This window comes from Sciurus vulgaris (assembly GCF_902686455.1).
Source record: "Sciurus vulgaris genome assembly, chromosome: 6".
In the NCBI taxonomy this organism is placed as follows: Eukaryota; Metazoa; Chordata; class Mammalia; order Rodentia; family Sciuridae; genus Sciurus; species Sciurus vulgaris.
The window spans coordinates 119,601,231-119,621,082 of NC_136466.1; positions in this window are offsets into that span (position 1 = coordinate 119,601,231).

The window sequence follows — 19,852 nt, forward strand, 5'->3', positions numbered from 1 at the left end:
TGATGCTGCCATCTCTGAGCTGATAAATAGGCATTGTAAAGAAGAATCTGCATCCTGTTTTTAGGGGGTTAGAAAGGAATCTCAGTCCTGATTGTGGAGAGCGGATGAGGAGTTCCACCCTTACGATTGTCTTCGATTCAACAATACTTTTTATTAAGGAGGACACGGTTTTGAGAAAAGGAAAAATAAGTTTTATTGCTTTGCTAGCAAAGGAGAAACACAGGGGACTCCTGTCCCAAAGGCTGTGATTCTGCCCATCAGGAGGAAAAGGGGGCTTTTAAAGGAGCTCTTCAGAGGCTACATTCCAGGTGTGCCCTCACAGGGGGTCCCAGGGCACCCTGATGGTGTGTTAACATTCACTTGTTAATTGGGGAGATACTCACTTCCTAGACCCCCAGGCAGATATCTTCTCCCTGTGGAGCACAGATAACTCAGGATCATCTTGTTCCCCGACTCCAGGTTAGGGAGGGGGAGAGGGAGAAGAGGAAAAGGAACACATGTCCTTTTAAAAAATAAGCCTCAGGGCTATATTCAAAATGTAAAGTGGACCACTGTTACATTTTGGGGGAAAATATTTTTGTTTCCCTCAGTACCGTCTGTACAGAGGTAATATTTGAAATGATGAGATTATCAAGGGAAAGAGTAGAGAGTCTTTAGGAAAATTCTAGATTTAGAAGGTAGGGAAAAAGAAAGGCTAAAAACATTCCTGTTAGAATGATTGGAACGCAAAACTTTCTGTGAGTTTGAAGAACAAATAGTGTCTAATGTATCTAAGAGGCTAATGAGAAAGAGAAAAGGCCCCAGGAATTGCTCACTCCTGAGGCAGCATACAGCAGTATAAGGTCTCTAGGGCCAGAGTGCCTTTGCTTGAATCCCAGCTCTACCATTTACAAGCGTATGACCTTACAGCAAGTTTCTTCCTCTCTCTATGCCTCAGTTTTTTCATCTGTAAATAGAAAATCATAGTAGGATTAATAGGGTTACTGTGAAATGTTAATGATTTTATCCAAGAAAGTGCTGAAAATTATATCTGGCATATAGTAAGCACTCAATAAATATCAGTTATTACTGGGTAGTAATGACAACCTTTAAAACACTTATTTAGAGTAGTGCATTACTTGGGACCATTTCAGTAAGTGATAGAAACCCAGGGAAAATATTATTAATTTATAGGAGTATGTCTATGATAGTTTCAGAAATATTTGGATCTAGGTGCTTAAATAATACAAGTACATTTTGTATCTTTGACCATATTTTTCTTTGTCAGCTTCTTTTTTAGACAGCTTCTTCTTTAGTCAATGTAATGGCCAAATTGGCCACTTAGCCACAGGCTTAAGTTCAACCAGTCTAGCACATCCAGTGAAGAAAGAATGTCTCTTTCTCAATATTGCCAGTAAAGTTCTGGAACTGAATCTGACTTGGATCACATGCTCACTGCCCTGGAGGGAGAGAACTAGTAAGTCGCCCAGATGAGTATTGTTTGCTCATCTATAAAACTGCGTGTGTGTGTGTGTGTGTGTGTGTGTGTGTGTGTGTGTGTGTGTGTACTTAGATCATATAAGTTGAAAGCGAGAAAGGTATAGCTCCCCAAAGTAATAATGGGGTTCTATTATCAGAACAAACAAATGGATATTTGGGCAGGCAAAAATAAAACATGCCGAGTATATGTGTAGTCAGCCAAGCTCAAAGTAAAAGATTACTAAACATCAGAGAGGTTTAAACAATGACAGAAATTTGTATGTAGGCTTTAAGACTTTCTTAAAGTATTCAGCAGCCCAACAAGAGAAACAGAGAAAGTACAATGGTGTGATCCACAGGAGGCAGGTAGTTTATTCCTTCTTACTCTTTTCAGTAAGTGTAAAACTAAGTGGACATATGCCAAATTGAACTGAAGTCACATAACATCGGAAAAAGAAGAAAAGTTCTGATGTTGTATTTGCAGTAAACCAAAATGTGCAAATTTTTATTTCATTACTACTGGAACAAATAAAATTCTATTCAAAATATTCTAATGACAGTAAATAAGAAGTTTATTAATGTATTATATGTAAAACAATCATGTAGTATAATTATATATAATTAATATAATGTTTTAATAATAATTGATATTAGTATTAATAAAATTCTAAAATTATGAAATTTTTACCAGGAATCATCATTCTTCAATCCTTAAGACATAACATGGAAAAAAAAAAAAAAAAAGAAAATCATTATACTGTAAAACTACCAAACAAGACTTGAGATTCATGATTTTCCAGTCACACAATTTTGGGTAAATTACATAACTTTGACCCTAAGTTTCCTTAGCTATAAAAATTGTTGATCTTAATGGTATGTTTTAATCAGTTGCTATGATTAAATGGGCACAGTATGTGAAAGTGGTTTTTAAGCAACAAAATCATTTTTAAATGTTATTTTCTATTAACAACTATTGATTATTATAATATGATGATTATTTTACTATAATAATTATTAGGTTGAATTAATATTAGTTAGCTAATATACTTTTAAAGGACATACATTTTTTTCTTTATCTGGCAATACTGGGGATTAAGCCAGGGCTTGCACATGATAGGCAAGGGTGCTAATACTGAGCTACATCCCCAACTGTTTTCAATTTTTTTTTTTGAGACAGGGTCTCACCAAGTTGCTGAGGCTGGCCTTGAATTTATGATCCTCCTGCTTCAGCCTCCCAAGTAGCTGGAGTATAGGTGTGTACTGTGAGTTCAGGGGCAGGGTTAGTGGCCAAATAAAATCGGACAGAAAGTGACTGAAGCAATCTTTATTGGAATTTGGCTCTCAGGCGAAATTCCCAGACCCCTGGGGTACAGCTCAAGTAGGGACCAGGAGAAAATTTCGTGTGGCCCAGGCTGCCCAGGGTTTTTATAGGCCGGAATGGTAGGGGTTCCTGCTCAGTGACAGATAGATGTTAAGTGTCAGTGGAATTTTCTAGCCCACTTGATTGGTCACCATTTGGCGGGCTGGCCTTTGTCTCAGCTGTTCTGCTCTGCCCCCTACAGTCGCCTAAATTCCCACCTAACATATACCACCAGGTCTGGCTAAGGCTATAAATTTTTAGCACAAACTTTTTACTTAAGTAGTTTTTCTCAGATAATTTCCCAAAGATTAGTCTGAGTCTGCTATCTCTAAATTTAGATATGTGCTTACTAAGTTAGTAATTCAAAGCAATCTTGTACAACCAGTTCATTTATCTAATGCTGAGAATATTGCTAGTTTCAAACAGGTCACATATCCCTTTCATCTTAAAATGTTATGGGCTTCTTTCCAAATGTTGGTTGGTTAGTTTCAGAATTAAAAGATACTGGCTTGTAGAAGGAATTGTTTTATCAGAAAATCAGAAAAAGGGAGGGGAGAGGAAAACAAAACAACACAATGTGATTTATATGTGCTGTCTTTCCAAAGCACATATATCTGAGCAAATACCATCAAATATTGTGATACTTCTCTTTCTAGCTTACTCTCTGGCAGCGGTGAAGTCTGAATCTCCCAGGTAAGGTATTGCTTTCACTGCAGAAGACTAAACCTGCAGTGTGCCCTAATATTTAAAGCTTATAATCTTGGGCATCATGAGAATGAAATTTACAAATTTACCAAAATAGCATTTACAGTGGTGCATATTGTTTCACATAGCTCTCTGCCCAAATTCTTTAATCTTATGAGTGGCTATTTTAAAAAAATCACGTTTTCATTCCAATAGTTTCACTTGCTAACTTCACTGTTAGCTCCTCAGTAAGAAAAGAAATCTATATTAGTAATTATTAAAAAAAAAAAAAAAAAGTTAGGGTCTGAGAGTGGATTTGACAGAGTACCTCTTGCATGGCAAAGTTCTGGATATGTTGCATCCATGAAATTGAACATTTATCTATTTAACAGTGATATCTAGGGAATATGGACAATGAATCTACCCTGACCAACAACCTCAGACTAATTCTCTCACTAACTACCTGTGCCGTTTGGGACAAATCACTTACCCTGCATGAACCCTAGTTTCCTTATTTGTAAAATAACAGAATCGTAGAATTTTAGTGCAGGAAGGAACTCTAGAAAGAAGTATGCACAGAAATTTAACTCTAACTTATCCAGCCAGCATCTATAGACTGAAGACTGTTCATGTGTTCAATTTTAGCTTCTTAAAGGGCCAAGACCCTAGTGTGTTATTATTATCATTTTTATTTTGAAAACAAATTATATTACTATCTAATTATATTTCTAGATCCAAGGCTTAAGGGAAAAAAATTCTCTAAAATGACCACGTGAAGATATGAACGATGAATGGATTGGAATGGACTGTGACAGTGAAGGAAATAAACAATGCAAAAAAAATGGAGGGGTACCATATTAAGTCTGAAAAAAATCTGTTCAGTCAGGGTTTGAAGCTTTGGTGTTTGGGATCATCAGCAAAATTGCATCCATCACCAATACCAAGTAGGGATAAGCCATGTGGAAACATGGAGGCGTGAACAGTCCAGGAGCAGCAAGTACTAAGCTACATTGCTGCAGACAGTTTGGCAATGCAAAGTACAAAGGAATGTTCACCTCCCTTGACCATTACCTGCATATCCATTAACATAATCAAAGACTCCAGAAGCTTTCTCATAACAGGTATCATCTTTGTACATACAGGCTTATTATCAACTCAAATTCAATTCTTCTGAATTGCTAAGAGCTGGGAGCAAAATGACATTTTACATTAATCCCCATTAACATTTATCCTTTTGTCATTAAATGTTTAATAGACAACTACTTTATGTCAAAAATTGTGCTAGATTTTGGAAATCCAGTGGTAAATAAAACAAGAATATTTTCTACCCAAATGAAGATTTCAGTGTAAGGTAGGAGGCAAATAATCACACAAATAAAAGTAAAATTAAAGTCATAGGAGCAGCATAAGCAAGGTACAAGGTAGTAGGAGAGAATGCACTTGGAAGATTTGACTAGGGGAGGCTCCTTGAGGAAATAATGGTTAAGATGTACCTGAAAAGTTGTATGGGCAGTTTGGTCAAATGAGAGAGTCTTTTAAAAAAGTGTTACAGAGAAATCTATGCAATGGGGCTGGGGTTGTGGCTCAGAGGTAGTGTGCTTGCCTAGCACACGTGAGACCCTGGGTTCAATCCTCAGCACCACATAAAAACAAAATAAAGGTATTATGTCCACCTACAAGTAAAAAATATTTTTTAAAAAAGTCTGTGCAAAGATCCTGGATTTGTATCACAAATCATAAGTTCAATAAAGTAAAAAGAAGTCCCTAGGATTCATTCACAGACAAAAGTGAGTTTGTAATATAACATGAGATTGGCAAGGTAAGAAAGGGTTAGATCATGCAGGTCTTCACTGGCTATGCTAAATATTTTGTTTTCTATCCCTAAAGTAGTAAGAATCAATTGAGTTGTTTAAGCAACTGGGTGGATTCTGTCAGGCTTATGTGGAGAATAAGTTAGAGTTAAGAATAGATCCAAGAACACCAACTAGGTGGCTACTATAGTAGTAGAGAAAATGTTTGGGTGTTGGCAGAAAGGAGTAACAGGAGTAAGTCTCATATTTGAGAGACCTAAGAACAGAAATAGAAGATAAAGGGAAATTGGTGCCTGTGATGTCTATGCTGTTTCTGGTTTGCATAATTGACTAGATGGTATTAACACTCAAAGTACACAATGACACTGAAAGAACTATGTTTTAGAAAGGAAGATCAAGTATTCAAAGAAGATATCCAAATGAGTTTAAATAAGCTGATGGTAATGTAGGTCTGGAGTTCAAAGACAGGTTTTTACTTAACTGACAATCTAATTAGCTAGTAACAATCATAGTGTTTTGTATTTTATACAATCTGTCAATATTTGAAAATATAAATTCTATTATTTGGAGTATTAGCTACCTACCAGTTTCACTGGTAGCTACTACATCTGTGCTCTCTGAAATTCGATAACATGCTTCCCATGTATTTATCTCAATTGGTAGACAGTAATAAACTCTAATCAAGAGTTGGGTTTGGAAGTCTTGAGTAATAAGTAGGTACCCATGGGATTTGAAACAGAACTTTCCAAGTTGTAACTATTCTCTGGGCTGTTAGGACATTTCATGTTTTTGGCCACCCTTTTTGTGCCTTCTTTACTTTATATTGGTATATATGTCTTTCTTATTTCTTCTGTGCACTTTTATTGTGACAGAACTGTAAGATGAAATTTGAGAGCTGAAAATGTAGGGGAAAACAAAGAAATAACACATTTTTTAAGGCACCAAATGCTTTAAATGCTTACTTTCAAAATGACTTAAGGAAGAAGATTTTGTACCAACTGCGTGTTCTCATTGCTCTTTGGCAAAACTAGGTAACTCCTGCAAAAGAGTGAAACTAGGTAGCTCCTGCTATTGTATGTTACGTGCCTGCTCTCGTACATAGTATGAAGTTAGCAGGAAGAGCGAGCTGCACAACCCTTAGCATATACAGATATGGCTCCATCTCCTCCATTTTCCTACACCATGTTTCAAGTCTCACCTTCCCACTCAGAGCTGGATGCATGTACATACCAACCCAGAGGTCAGCTATCCTTTTTCTCCTCATTTAGCCCTTTTCTCTATTTCCAAAAGACATCAACTACATCAAGCATATTGCTATCTTTGTAGTTTTAGTATCCAAGAATAATCACATTGCCTCTCACACGATATAAGGTTTTCAAAAATTGTTGTCTCTTCTCAAGTCTTTACTTCTGGCCACATATCACTGTATTTCTCTTTCTGCCCTCCCTCTCATAGGCCTCATCCCAGCATCTCTAGTTGTGTTCCTAGCCCATTCTTCCTATGGTCTTCCAATCTTTTCTATCTTTATTTTCTTTCTGTAGAGCAATATAGTGTTTTTCTAGTTTCTATTTGAAACTTTCACACCTTATATTGTTCACCAACAAAGAACTCTCCAGGTGTTGGGCAGGGCCTGTTCTCCTAGGAGAGTGGGAGACTGTAAATCACAAGAAATACTTCTACTCTGCAATATTTACATTTTCTTATTCCTTCCAAATAGAAGAAAAATCAAGTCATTTTCTCAGCATCGCAGTGCCGCGCCTGGGAAGAGAATAGTATAGAGGTGTACATAAAATTTGGTTTCCAGAGAAGCTATTTCCTAAAACATTCAAAGATTAGGTAGGAGTAGGGAATGGGATAAGAAAGCTGGTAAATCAAGAGAGGTGGAGAAGAGGAATTAGTTTTAGAAGCTATGAGTAGACATGTTCTGTCTTGAAGATATTTAATTTCATAACAACCAAGTATGAGAAAAGGGTAAGTGAAGAGCAATTCAGTAACTAAGTAAGAGCTATTAATCTGCAAGGAGAGAAATAGTATATTAATTATGTATATTTATATGTTTTAGTGTGTTTTCTGTTGCTATAACTGAATACCACAGATTGGATAATTCATAAAGATGAAGTTTATGTAGTTAATGATTCTGAAAGCTGGTAGGTCCAAGAGCATTGTGCTGGCATATACTCAGCATCTGGTGAGGGCGTTCTGGTGTTGGTCATGACAGAGTAAAGGGGCATAATCACATCATGAGACAGAACAAGCATGCCAGAGAGAACTTGATTTTATAACAAAGCCACTCCTGCAATAAACCACTAATCCATGAATGGGTTAATCTAGTCACAAGGGCTGAGCCTTTGGACCTATTTACCTTTCATAGATACCACTTTTCAAATATCATTAACACATGACTGGAGATTAAGTTTCCAACATATGAAAGTTGGGGAACACGTGAACCTTAGCAATTACTTTTTATCTATATCCTAGGACAGTTGGTTAATAGTTGAAATAATTAATAAGTAATCTATATCCCAGAAGTGTTTAGTTAGAAATATCATCTAGAATGACTAGCTACTGATCAACACTGAAGGATTTGACAATTAGTATATGAATGTTAGCAACAATTCTTCACTGGTGTTAGCACTGGTGTTCAAACTATGCAGATTGGCAAAAGGCACTGCACAGTTCTCTGCATGAATAGGTAATGAGAACCTAACAATTCCAGAAGGCTGTGCTCTTGAGAGTAGCATGCCCTAGGCCTAAACACTCCATCAGGTTCCACGTCTAGACATTGTTGGTGTCTGTTGTCTCGAATTATAAGAAGGTTGGCAGAATCCTGAAACTAGAATATTGTTTCATCTGCCTTAAATAAATATTTCTTATAAAGTGCTTCAAAGAACAAAGAACACAGATGTTATTGAATTTACAGCATAGGTTAGTCAATATTTTTTCCCACCTATTTTTTCTCTCTATGGATAAAGGTGGTAGATTTTGGTATGAATCTGACCTTCGCTATAATATTCCTTCTACTATTAAAACTTGTGAGAAGAGACCTATAGCCCTCATGTGCCTGTTTTGAACCAGGAGAGTGCCGTTTACCAAAAAGTATCTAATAATTATGAATGACTCATTATTAACATCTGGTTTATCATCTTTGTCATCATCATCTTTAAGAATTTATTAAATCTAGAATTATAAACCAATACTCTGAAAAATAAAATATGCTCACATTTCGTGAGCAATTGTTTTATGTTAAAAGTAAGCAAATTTTTAGTATGATAGAATGCTTAATTATTTAATTATTGGTTTTGTTCTTTCATTTGAAGGCCTTTTATCAAATAAAGTAGTTCTAAATAATTCTGTAGAGCTTGAGTTTTGATTCCTAAATGACTTCAGAATTAAAATTCAGCTTCTTAGGAACCTGACTGATAAAGACTTTCTGGTTTTCAAATCAATTTTTTACAGTAGTTCTCATAGCTTAAGGCACAGGCTACAAAGGAGATATTCCCTTATAAATCCTGGGCATGTTATGATGTTCCCCTATGACAGAAACTTTACATTTCTGCATTAGCATTGCAATTGAGAAAGAACCAAGGAGGACTCAAGGAGAACAAAGAGACAAGGAGTTAAAAGAAATCATATAGAGAATTTTGCCAAAAGGAAGCAAACATAATAGGAATTGGAGACAAAAGAAAATTATCAAAACCAGACTGATAAATTAGTGTTCAATGTGGTCTATATCTGGTGTGTAAGCATAAAAAATGTAATTTTGAAAAGGGAAATTAAATGATTTAAGTTAATACATTTACTAAATGGAAGGTAAACTAAAATATAATGATTGTATTTACCAAGCATTACCATATACCCTGTCAACAAATGGTATCTTATTCTTTAACTCCTTAATTTTAGCTCAACGTTAAGGTAGAATAACTTGATTTTTATGCATGAGGGTCATCATGGAATGATATTGTGACTCACAGAAAAAAAATAAGCACAATTAGGGAACATAGATTTTCTCTAGTGGCAAAGGAGAGAGGGAAAATAGGAACTAACATAAGAGTCCACCTTGATGGAGCAACAGCTTCCCATATACCCAAAGAGAGCTTGTGGGTATCTCCCATGGAGATTTTAGCTGTAGGTGATGTCACTGTGTACAGTAAGGATTCCTCCAGGTGTGAAAACTAGTCTTTGTTCCAGACTTATCAAGAGGAGGTAACTGGTGGAAAACAACCAAAACAAGTTCCTATGTATTTGTTGCAAATAATGTGAAGATCAGTTTTCCAAGAGCATCCTCAGCAGGATAGGATGTTGTTTGAGGTCATTTCTATAATGCACTAGAGAAAACAGAACCTCTGTCATAAACTAGCAAAATCAAAGGACTTTAAATGACCTCAGGGTCAGGTCTAATATAAGGATACAGAAAATAATAGAAGGAAATTGTATAATAATATGTATGCAAAATCACTATGCAAGTATGTGTGCATATTATTTTAAAATAGGATTATCTTTACCAACAATTGAGCCCTTTGGGCACTTAAAGTTTCTAATTTGGTATTTGATATTATGTGTGCTTCCTGACTATGTGTTATTTTTAGATAATCAAAGCTTATTATGCCAGAACTAAAGCAATTTTTCCTGGACCTCGAATCATCATTCTCAAAGTACTGCTGATACCATTCCCAACTCCACAATGTCTGTTAAAAATGGATAGTTGTTATTATGGTTTGGATATGAGATGTCCCCTCAAAACTCCTGTGTTAATGTAGGAATATTGAGAGGTGAAATGATTAGATTGCAAGAGCTGTAACTTAATTAGTCTATCCTAATTTGAATGACTACTTAGGTGCTGGTAGGCAGGTGGGGTGTGGCTGGAGGAGGTGGGTCCCTAGGGGTGTTTCTTCTCTGGGGTCCCTTCCCTCTTCTCTGCTTCCTGGCTGCCATGAGCTGATCAGTGCTCTTCTGCCACACCCTTTTGCCATGATGTTCTGCCTCAGTTCGGGCCCAGAGCAATGGAGTGGGCCAACCATGAATTTAACCTCTAAAACCATGAAACAAAATAAAATTGTCCTCCTTTATGTTGTTCTTGTCAGGTATTTTGGTCACAGAGACAAAAAACTAACTTAGTTGTTTACTTTGAGGTCAAATGTCAAATTAGAAGCTTGGGGTCAAATATCAGATTAGATGCCAGAGGACTCAGTTGTCAGTGAAGATAATGATATTTTTAAATTATATTGTTTTCTTTCTGTCTTTCCCTACTGATTTCCAAACATAAAGTTAACACCCAAAGCCCATTTAAAAAGACTAGTCAGTATCCTTTCATTACAAAAATAATCAACACAGAGTAAAATCTGAACAACTTTCTAAAACCCAAAGCCTCCTTGTCTTATGTCAGTACCTACATTATTATATTACAGAGAGCACTAATAATGAGAACACAGGGATTTAAACTTTTAGGCATTCTTAAAACATTCTAGGGGCTGGGGATATAGCTCAGTTGGTGGAGGGCTTGCCTCACAAGCACAAGGCCCTGGGTTCAAATCCCCAGCAACACCCCCCCAAAAAAAAAAAAAAAAAAAAGATTCTAAACTTGTGAACTTTAATTCATACTTTAGAGACCCCTAAGAAAAAAAGCAAAAAATCTTAAAGTTTGTACCATTAGTTTAAAAAAAAAAAAAAATGGCATTTCCAAGCCCTGATTAGATTTTTTAATTTAAAATTTTTTTTTTTTTTTTTTTTTTTTTCTGTCAATGAACCATTTACTTATTTATATGTGGTGCTGAGAATCAAACCCAGTGTGGTAAGCATACTAAGCAAATACTCTACCACTGAGCTATAATACCAGCCCCTAATTAGATTTTAATGTTTATTCTTTCATCTAATCTCAGTAGCATAACACCTTCCTTCTAAATGTAACTTCATGGTTATTTTAAAATTGTAAGCAGTAGTATTAAAGTTAAAATTTTTTAACTTAAAAAATTTAAGGAGCACTCTACCACTGAGCCACATCCCCGGCCTTTTTTAAAAAAAAATTATTTTGAGAAAGGTCTTGCTAAATTCCAATTTAAGATTCTCCTGCCTCAGCATCTCAAGTCAAGTACATGCTACCACACCTGGCCAAAATCAAACAAACAAATAAATAAAAAAATAAAAATTATGGTTTGGATGTGAAATCTCCCCCTAAAGCTCATGTGCAAGACGATGCAAGAAGTTTTAGAGGAGAAATTATCAAGTTATGAGAGTCTTAACCCAATCAGTGAATCAATCCATTGAAGGGATTAACTGAGTGGTAACTGTAGGTAGGTAGGGTGTGGCTGGAGGAGGTGGGTACTGGGGCATGCCTTTGGGGTATATATTTTGTATTTGGTGAGTGGAGTCTCCTTCTCTGCTTTTGGATCATCATGTGAACTGCTTCCCTCCACCACCCTCTTCCACCATGATGTTTGGCCTTACCTTAAGCCCCAAAGAATGATTACGGATTGAGACCTCTGAAACCATGAGCCCTCAAATAATCTTTTCCTCCTCTAAAGTTGTTCTTGTCAGGTTGTCTAGTTACAGCAGTAAAAAACACTGACTAAAACAATAAATGAATTAATATATGTATGTATGTGTGTATATGCACACAAACACACACATATGTATATTTGATAGAGAAAAGAGAATAATCTGGCTATGACTTTAATATATCTGTGAACTTATGCAACTGGGAGCTCTCAGAGAAATCTTGTTGCTTCAATACCTCATGTGCACATAAAATATCATGAAAAATTTCACCCAAAATTTTGGTGTTTAAAACTTTGGGTTGTCTGACCATCTCATTCTGTTCCAACTTACCATATATACTTTGGACAAATCTCATAAATTATTTGGGTCTTAACTAATCTGTCAACCTCCTTTGATTATATGCAAAAATTCGTATGCACGTCTACTTTTATATGGAGAGAGTTCACAATTTTGAATGACTGTTCAAAGAAATAATACAAAAGGGAAAAATAGTTTAAAATTTACTGAGTTAGATAATCTTTAAGGCCTTGTAATACATGCTGTTGGTGCCTACCCAGTTCCCTGTATTTACAGGTGTTCTCATCCCTAAACTGTTGTCAGTAATGGCAGCCCGAGTTGACATCTGCCCTCTTCTCTAGAGGAGAACCATCAGCAAAACAGGATCCTCCACCTTCCTGGAAGGCTAAGCACATACACTCCATTTCCCATTCCCCAGTCCAGGGCAGAGGAGACTGATTGTCATATGACACAAAAGGCTAAGCCCCTTGTCTCAAGGTGAGAACAATTCTGTGTTGCTATTTGACTTCCAGAACTTCCCTATGGTATCAATTAATGTGAGTCATTAGTGGAGGCTATATTCTGGAGGAGGTTTTTTTTCTCCCAGCATTATCCTGTTCTCCTCTCTCCCTTGCTTCTCAGAGCACTCACAAGAAATCACTTGACAAGACTGCCTGTCTCATGTAGTGCCTCCAGGGAAATGAAATAAGACATGCATCTTTGATACCTAACATTGCATGAGTCTGGGAAGTGGTTTTAGGGTGCTGTTGTAAGGATGAGTTTCTGGAGTTAGGCCATTCTCATGACAACTCTCAGTTTTGATTAGTATATGTCATTTATGACCTGCAACAATTCTGACACACAGTTCCCTTCCCCTGTTTAGAACACCCAGTGCTATTCTAGTCAGAATAGGCTGATATTTGATTTTCAGGTGGCCAAGATGGGAAGTGGGACAGATTCTGAGGAAGGTAGACATTGGTCTGTAAGTTACTTGCCTCATTTGAAGCATCTGCATAGCCTCAAGCCCAAACAGCAGCTGAGACTGTTTTATTCACTAATCCTCATTTTGTAAGATTTTCTAGATGTTGTGTTCAGTTAGAACCTGGGAGAAGCTATATTTGGATGGAATAAACTTCACATAAAAAGAAAGTGAATATAGGAGGTGCAGTGGGTTTGACTATAGTTGATGCTATTATGCTCACCCAATTCCCTTTAGCGGCAGGTGTATCCTTCATTCAGCTGCTGAGTTTGTTGTTAATAGCTCACAACTTCCCTCTTCTACAGAGAGCTTCTCTCAGCTGACAGGAAGCCACCTTGCATGTAGGCTGTGCATTGGCCTCCAGCTTCAAATAACAACTGACTAGTGTGAAGGTATCAAGGAGCCACCCTGTCTTAAGGTCTTTAGGTGTGAACAACACTAGTGAAATTGGGCTCCAAATGACCCCTGCAGAATGAGGATAAAGCTGGTCTCCAAAAGAGCCCATATCTTTGCTTAGTGCATTGTTCTCCTTAAACTATTTTGACTCCTACACTCATCTTTTTCTGAGATCACTCCTAGAATAAATCCACTTGAATATATATCCATTTCAGGCTCTGCTTCTAGGAAAACGAGGCTAAGAGAGCCACTGTCTAGTTCTGGCATTCTATGAGTCTATGATTGTCATATGTGGAGGAAAGGCAATCAGGACTAGGTTATGGATATCTAAAGGGGAAGAAAAGCCTGAGACAGTGGCAGGCATTTCTTTAGACCAACGCTGTTGAGCAAATAGCTTGGTCAGGGTCAAGAAAGCTAGTCATTGTAGGGTGGTGGCAAGTGTGTAATGAGAAACTGAAAAATTGTTTTAAAATTAATTACTACTGTTGTGCTAGAGATACAGAGAATGGGTAAGTCATGATTATTGGTTGCAGTTTCGATTGCATCTCAAACTGTAATAGGTAAACAAATCACCTACATTAAAAATGTAGATTCTTAGTCATCTCTAAGAAATTTCCGGGTGACCCTTATCCTGCTGATGCACAGACCACAGTTTGGATATTAAGGCTGTGGGCCAGAATGGTACAATAGAAATGATATGTAAGATTTGCGTAGTCCTAAATTTTCTATCCAGTCACATTAAAAAGTTAAAATTTAAAATTAATTGTATGCAGAGTGCAGTGGTACACACCTGTAATCCTAGTGGCTCAGGTGGCTGAATTAGGGGGATCATGAGTTCAAAGTCAGTCTCAGCAAAAGCAAGGCACTAAGCAACTCAGTGAGATCCTGTCTCTAAATAAAACACAAAATAGTGCTAGGGAAGTTGCTCAGTGGTCAAGTGCCCCTGAAATCAATCCCTGGTACCACCCCCCAAAATTAATTGTATAATATAATTTGTTCTAACCAATTATCCCAAATCTTACAATTTGAGCATATAATCAATATAAACATTATTAATAAGATATTTATATTCTTCCCATATACCAAGTCTTCAATATCCACTGTTTTGAACTCTTAAAGAATATCCCAATTCAGATGTTAATTTTTCATTGGAGATATATATATATAATATTTCATAATTAAGTTGAAAGTACATTCTTGTACCCAAGTTTTTTCTAAAATTTTTAAGTTTTCCCCCAAATATTTAAGTTTTCCAGTAACTGACTCAGGTATGAACTTTTAAATGTAAATTATTAAAATTAAATCAAATTTAAAATTCAAATCCTGTCACATATACTAGCCAACATCTGCAATGCCCAGGAACCACATATGGCCAATGACTACCATCGTAAACAGAGCAGCTCTAAATCACATAAGAACAGCAAGACAGATACTTGGAACATGAGGAAAAAGGAACCTGGGAAGTAGCTTAGAGAAATAAAAAACAGGGTTGAAAAAACTATGGTGTAATTGTTATATTTTTAAATTTATATTAATATTTTAATTTAGGGAATGATGATTTCTTAGGGAGTAAATGACAAAATCTGAATGAATAACAAAATTATTTGAACTAGTCTTGATGATTCAAAGGTACCGATATTTGTTTTCATTCTGCAACAACCTCGACCTAAACACTAGTCACTTTATTTTCACTTAACAATTTTGAGATGTGGAACATTTCAATGATTAAAAGACACATGGCTTTCAGGGAAGAGGAACCACTTATTGGGACCTACATAATTCCCTACCTGTCTTAAAGGTAGGTACATTTTGACTCCCAGATTCTGACTACAATGATAAATAGTCTTGTTATCTGAGAAGGAGATCAACGGGTAGCCGTGACTAATGGAGGTAATTTGCCAAATTCTCTGGCATCTGATTAGGTTCCCTGACAACCCACCTGTTCATTTTGTGAATCCCTCCTGTGGGTCTCTGGCTCCTGGGACAAACCTTGTCACTTTCTCCTCTCTGCTTCTGGTCTCAAGGCAGTCCTGGTTCTGTAGTCCTCAAGGGCTCTCTGGCCTCACTTCTTTCAGTTCAGACTCACTCAACTTGATTGCCCTAATCTTCCCTTAGCTGCCCCTCTGAATCCTTGGCCTAGCATGATGGCTGCTGGAACTTTGCTGCCCCCTTCTGGCTTAAATGTTCAACGAATATTTGTTTAATGAGTTTTGTAAATACACTACAATGGTATACCTTTCCAGATGTTAGAATGTAAAGAAAAACTGTGTTTAAAAAAAAAAAAAAAAAACTATGTACTGAGCAGATTCTGTGTGCCAGAGATACTAGGCCCTGCAGACAAAGCAGTGAGGGCAACAGACAAAAATCTGTGCCGTCTTCTTTTTTTGGGTACCAGGAATTGAACCCAGAGGTGCTTTATTACGGAGCCACCTCCTCAGGTACCCTCCTCCACCTTTTTTAAAAATTTGAGATAGAATCTCACTAAGTTGCTTCGGGCCTTGCTAAGTTGCTGAGGCTGACTTTGAACTTGTGCTCCTCCTGCCCCAGCCTCCCCAGCCACTGGAATTACAGGCATGCTCCCTTTTGAAATAGAAAGAAACAGACAAGAAATACATAAGAAAATGTGAAAAATCAGGGGTTTTAGGAAAAATAAAGTGTGTAATGGAAATAGGCAGCCAGAGAAGCATTTAAATTTTAGATAAGATTCAGGAAGATCTTCTAAAGACTTAAAGGGCAAGAAGGAAACAGCAATGACAACAGTGAAGGCAGATGGCTTTTTAGTATGCTTGAGAAAAGAACATCAAGGAGGCCAGAGTGGCTGAAGCACTGAAGCAGAGTGACTGAGAGTGTTAGTCAGCTTTTTGTCATTGTACCAAATACCTGAGACAAATCAACTTATAAGGAGGACAGGTTTATTTGGGCTCATAGTTTGAGAAGTTTCAGTTCATGGTTACTTGACCCTGTTGCTTTTGGACCTGTGGCTGAGCAATTTATCATAGCAGGAACATGGAGTGGAGGAAGCTGCCCACCTTATGGTGACTGGGAATCAAAGAGAGAAAGGGAAAGGGGTCGGGGTCCTGGTACCACTTTAAGTGCACATCCTCAGCATCCTAACTTCCTTTTATTAGGCCCCACCTCCTAAAGTTTCCACCACTTCTCAATAGCATCACAGTCTGGCAACCAAGTCTTTAATGCATGGGACTTTAGGGGTCATTTCAGATCCAAATTATAGCTAAGAGGGACAGTGGGACATAGGTCAGAGACTAAATGTGGAAGGGGAGAAGGAAAAAATCGCACAGAAACTTACAAGGCAATCTGATACACACACACATAGATATATACACCTCTATCAGATTGGAAGCTATTAGAGAGTTTTGCATAGATGACATATTTAAATAGATTTCTTTGAGGATTGCACAAATAATAAATTGTAGGGTGGCAAGGGACAGCAGAGACTTCGTAGGAGGCAAGGAATAGTTGTGACTTGAATCAGCATGGTAGAATGGAACTAGAATAGTTGAGTTCTGGGTATATTTTGAGGGCAAAAGATTTGCAATGAATTGAATGAGAAGCATAAAAAAGAGGGCTAAAGGAAGATTGGTTGGCCAACCTGGACAGCTGGAGTTCCCATTTATTGAGATGGAGAAGTCTGTGGGAAGGGCAGGTTGGAAGATAGGAGAACAACAGTTTTTATTTTGGAATATTTACTTTGAGATGTATATTGAACAAACACCAAAGAAGTGATCAGAAGAGAAATCTAGGATAGTGATGAAATTTTGGGTGACATATCTTATAGATGGTATTTAGATCATAAAACTGGGTAAGATCAAATTAAGACCATTAATTCAATATGGCAAAAGTTGTGACTAAAATTGAATTATGACTTGCAATATGAACTTGGTTCTAACTTTACTGGCCCATTTTGCCCTGTGATATGTGATGACTACTTTTATCTACTTGAACTATAGTTTACATGGAATGACTGTATCCTTTAGATTAATTCCATCTCTGTCTTTCCTCCTGAGTTTACAACTAAAATAGCTGCTATCATCCACAGAATTATGAACACAAGTGCAAATACCAGCAGTGTTATTGAATGCTTGCCTTGTCTTCCCCATTCCCCATCCTCAGGTTCAACTGAAAAGCTTCTATACATTCTTTAAGACACTGTAAATATCATCTCATCTGAGAAGCTCTTCTTGATGTCTCTGAGCAAGGCCTATGGTTCCTTCTTCTGTGTTCCCATAATACCTTGTTTATATCTTTGTAACAGCCCTTGTCATGAAACTAACTCCCATATCCTTTCTGCCCTGTGACTGTCATATCCTAGAGGTCAGGGATTAACTTTACTCATTTTTATATGCTTGGTGACACAGTTACTGGCACATAGTAAGTGCTCAATAAATATTCAGTGAATAAATACCATTTATGCTAAACACGGGGATGAGTTTGTCATTTGGGCCACTTTTATGTTGAATAAATTAAAACTGTATAATTTCTTATGCTATTTAATGTTTAGGAACCTTCAAATAAAAGAGGAAAAGTGTTCTTTATTCCTTTTGGGATTATAAAATAGCTGCCTGGGCTTTTATTTCATTTGACATTATTTCAGTTGGCCAAAGCAGATTCTATCTGAAGAGCTGTCAGACTTCATTCTTCACCACTGCTCTTTGGCAAGACTCACATCAAAGGGCTGGTTGGAAGTTTATTCATGTTGAGGTTTTCTGGCTCCTCATGCTAGTTTGGGATGAAAATACATTTGGGAGATTAACTGTGTGGCTCCCTGGTGTTGGTGGAATCTTTTTATTAAGAATCATAGCAGTGATTTTCCTTGGCTTAACCCCATGCCTGTTTCTAGGCAAACACTAGCCCAGGAATTTGGTCCTTTGTATGTTTTGTTCTAATCCAGTTTAAATATTACTCCCATTAGCTATTTTTTTTGGCAAGCAGTTACCTAGACATTAAATTATTTTCCACATAAGAAAGTACTTTAAAGCCTCCCTATTCCAAGAAATTCAGATTCAAACTTGTACTCAGGCAAACAATCTTTAAAGAAATCTCTATGGAATACTACCTATGTGCCAGGAATTGTTTTGAGTGCTGGAGACACAGCAGCAAGTGAGATAGACAAAGTCCCTTGCTCCATTCTAATGGACAGATGATAGGTGATAACAAATAAACAAGTACAATAATTTCAGGTAATGACATGCTATGAAATGTGACGGGTATGAGAGGGTAACTTGTAACTGAGTGTGTGGGTATGAAGCATTGTGCATACTTAATGAGCCAGCACAGGCAACTGTCACCAACTGTTGGTTGGTTCCTTCTCTGAGATCCTAGTGTTTTAATTCTTCTCTGGTTACTATTATACTATCCCTGAATTCATTCTCTTTTTGGTATCATATCCTGCGAGGCTGACTTCCAGAGACCATTATCTGTGTTTCCTGTCTTATGGTTTTTAGTTGTGTGTTGTAAGCATTGGCTGATGATCAGAGGGTGGAAGGAAAAAGAGTCTAAGATATGTATTCCATCTCTCCCTCTGTGATAAGCAGCATGATTCTGGCAGTCCTGCATTACTCTGTGGACACAACTCCATGATTCTGGCACATTTTCTGTGAGTCCAGCTCTTGCCATCTCTGATCATTTCATTGCCCCTTCAAGCCTAAAGGTGGTAACAGCTTTAGGCTATAATAATCACACTGCACACTTTTCTATAAATAAGACCTTCACCTAATTCTCTTTAATGCTTTGGGGCATGCCTTCTGCTTCCTATCAAGACCATGGATGACACAGTAGGGAGTTAAAGAATAATCACCTACATATGTAGATCCTCCCTGTATCCATTTCTATGAATGAAACAATTCCCCAAATATTTTATTCCTAAATCTTACACTTTAGTGGTACTTACATATATTTGTTACAAATGATGAAAACTAGCTAGAAAGATCTATTCTGAGGGCCCCAGTACCTTTGGAAAATGAGACCTCATCCCTACTTAAAGATTGGTTTTAAGTATAATTTGGGCTCATAATCCTACCATGTTGCTATGCATAACATTTCTTCAGATGACACTGCAACAACTAAATTCAAAGGCTTATACTTCAAAAGACTATACATCTCTTCCTATTGAATAGAGGATTAATATTTTGTGAAGGAAATAGAAGCTTACCAATTTTTAACTATGAATTTTACTATAACTTGAAGTGCTGAAAGTATATTTACAACATGATTTACATTGTAGGGTGAGAGTTTGTCTAATTTATATTTTTTATCTTCAACTATTTTAAACTCTAGCTCATTTCTATGGCTATGAAAAATTTATTCTCTGATGTCAAAGAATCTAAAAGTAATCTAACAATATCAAGATGTTTGAAGTAATAAAATTAATTTCTACCA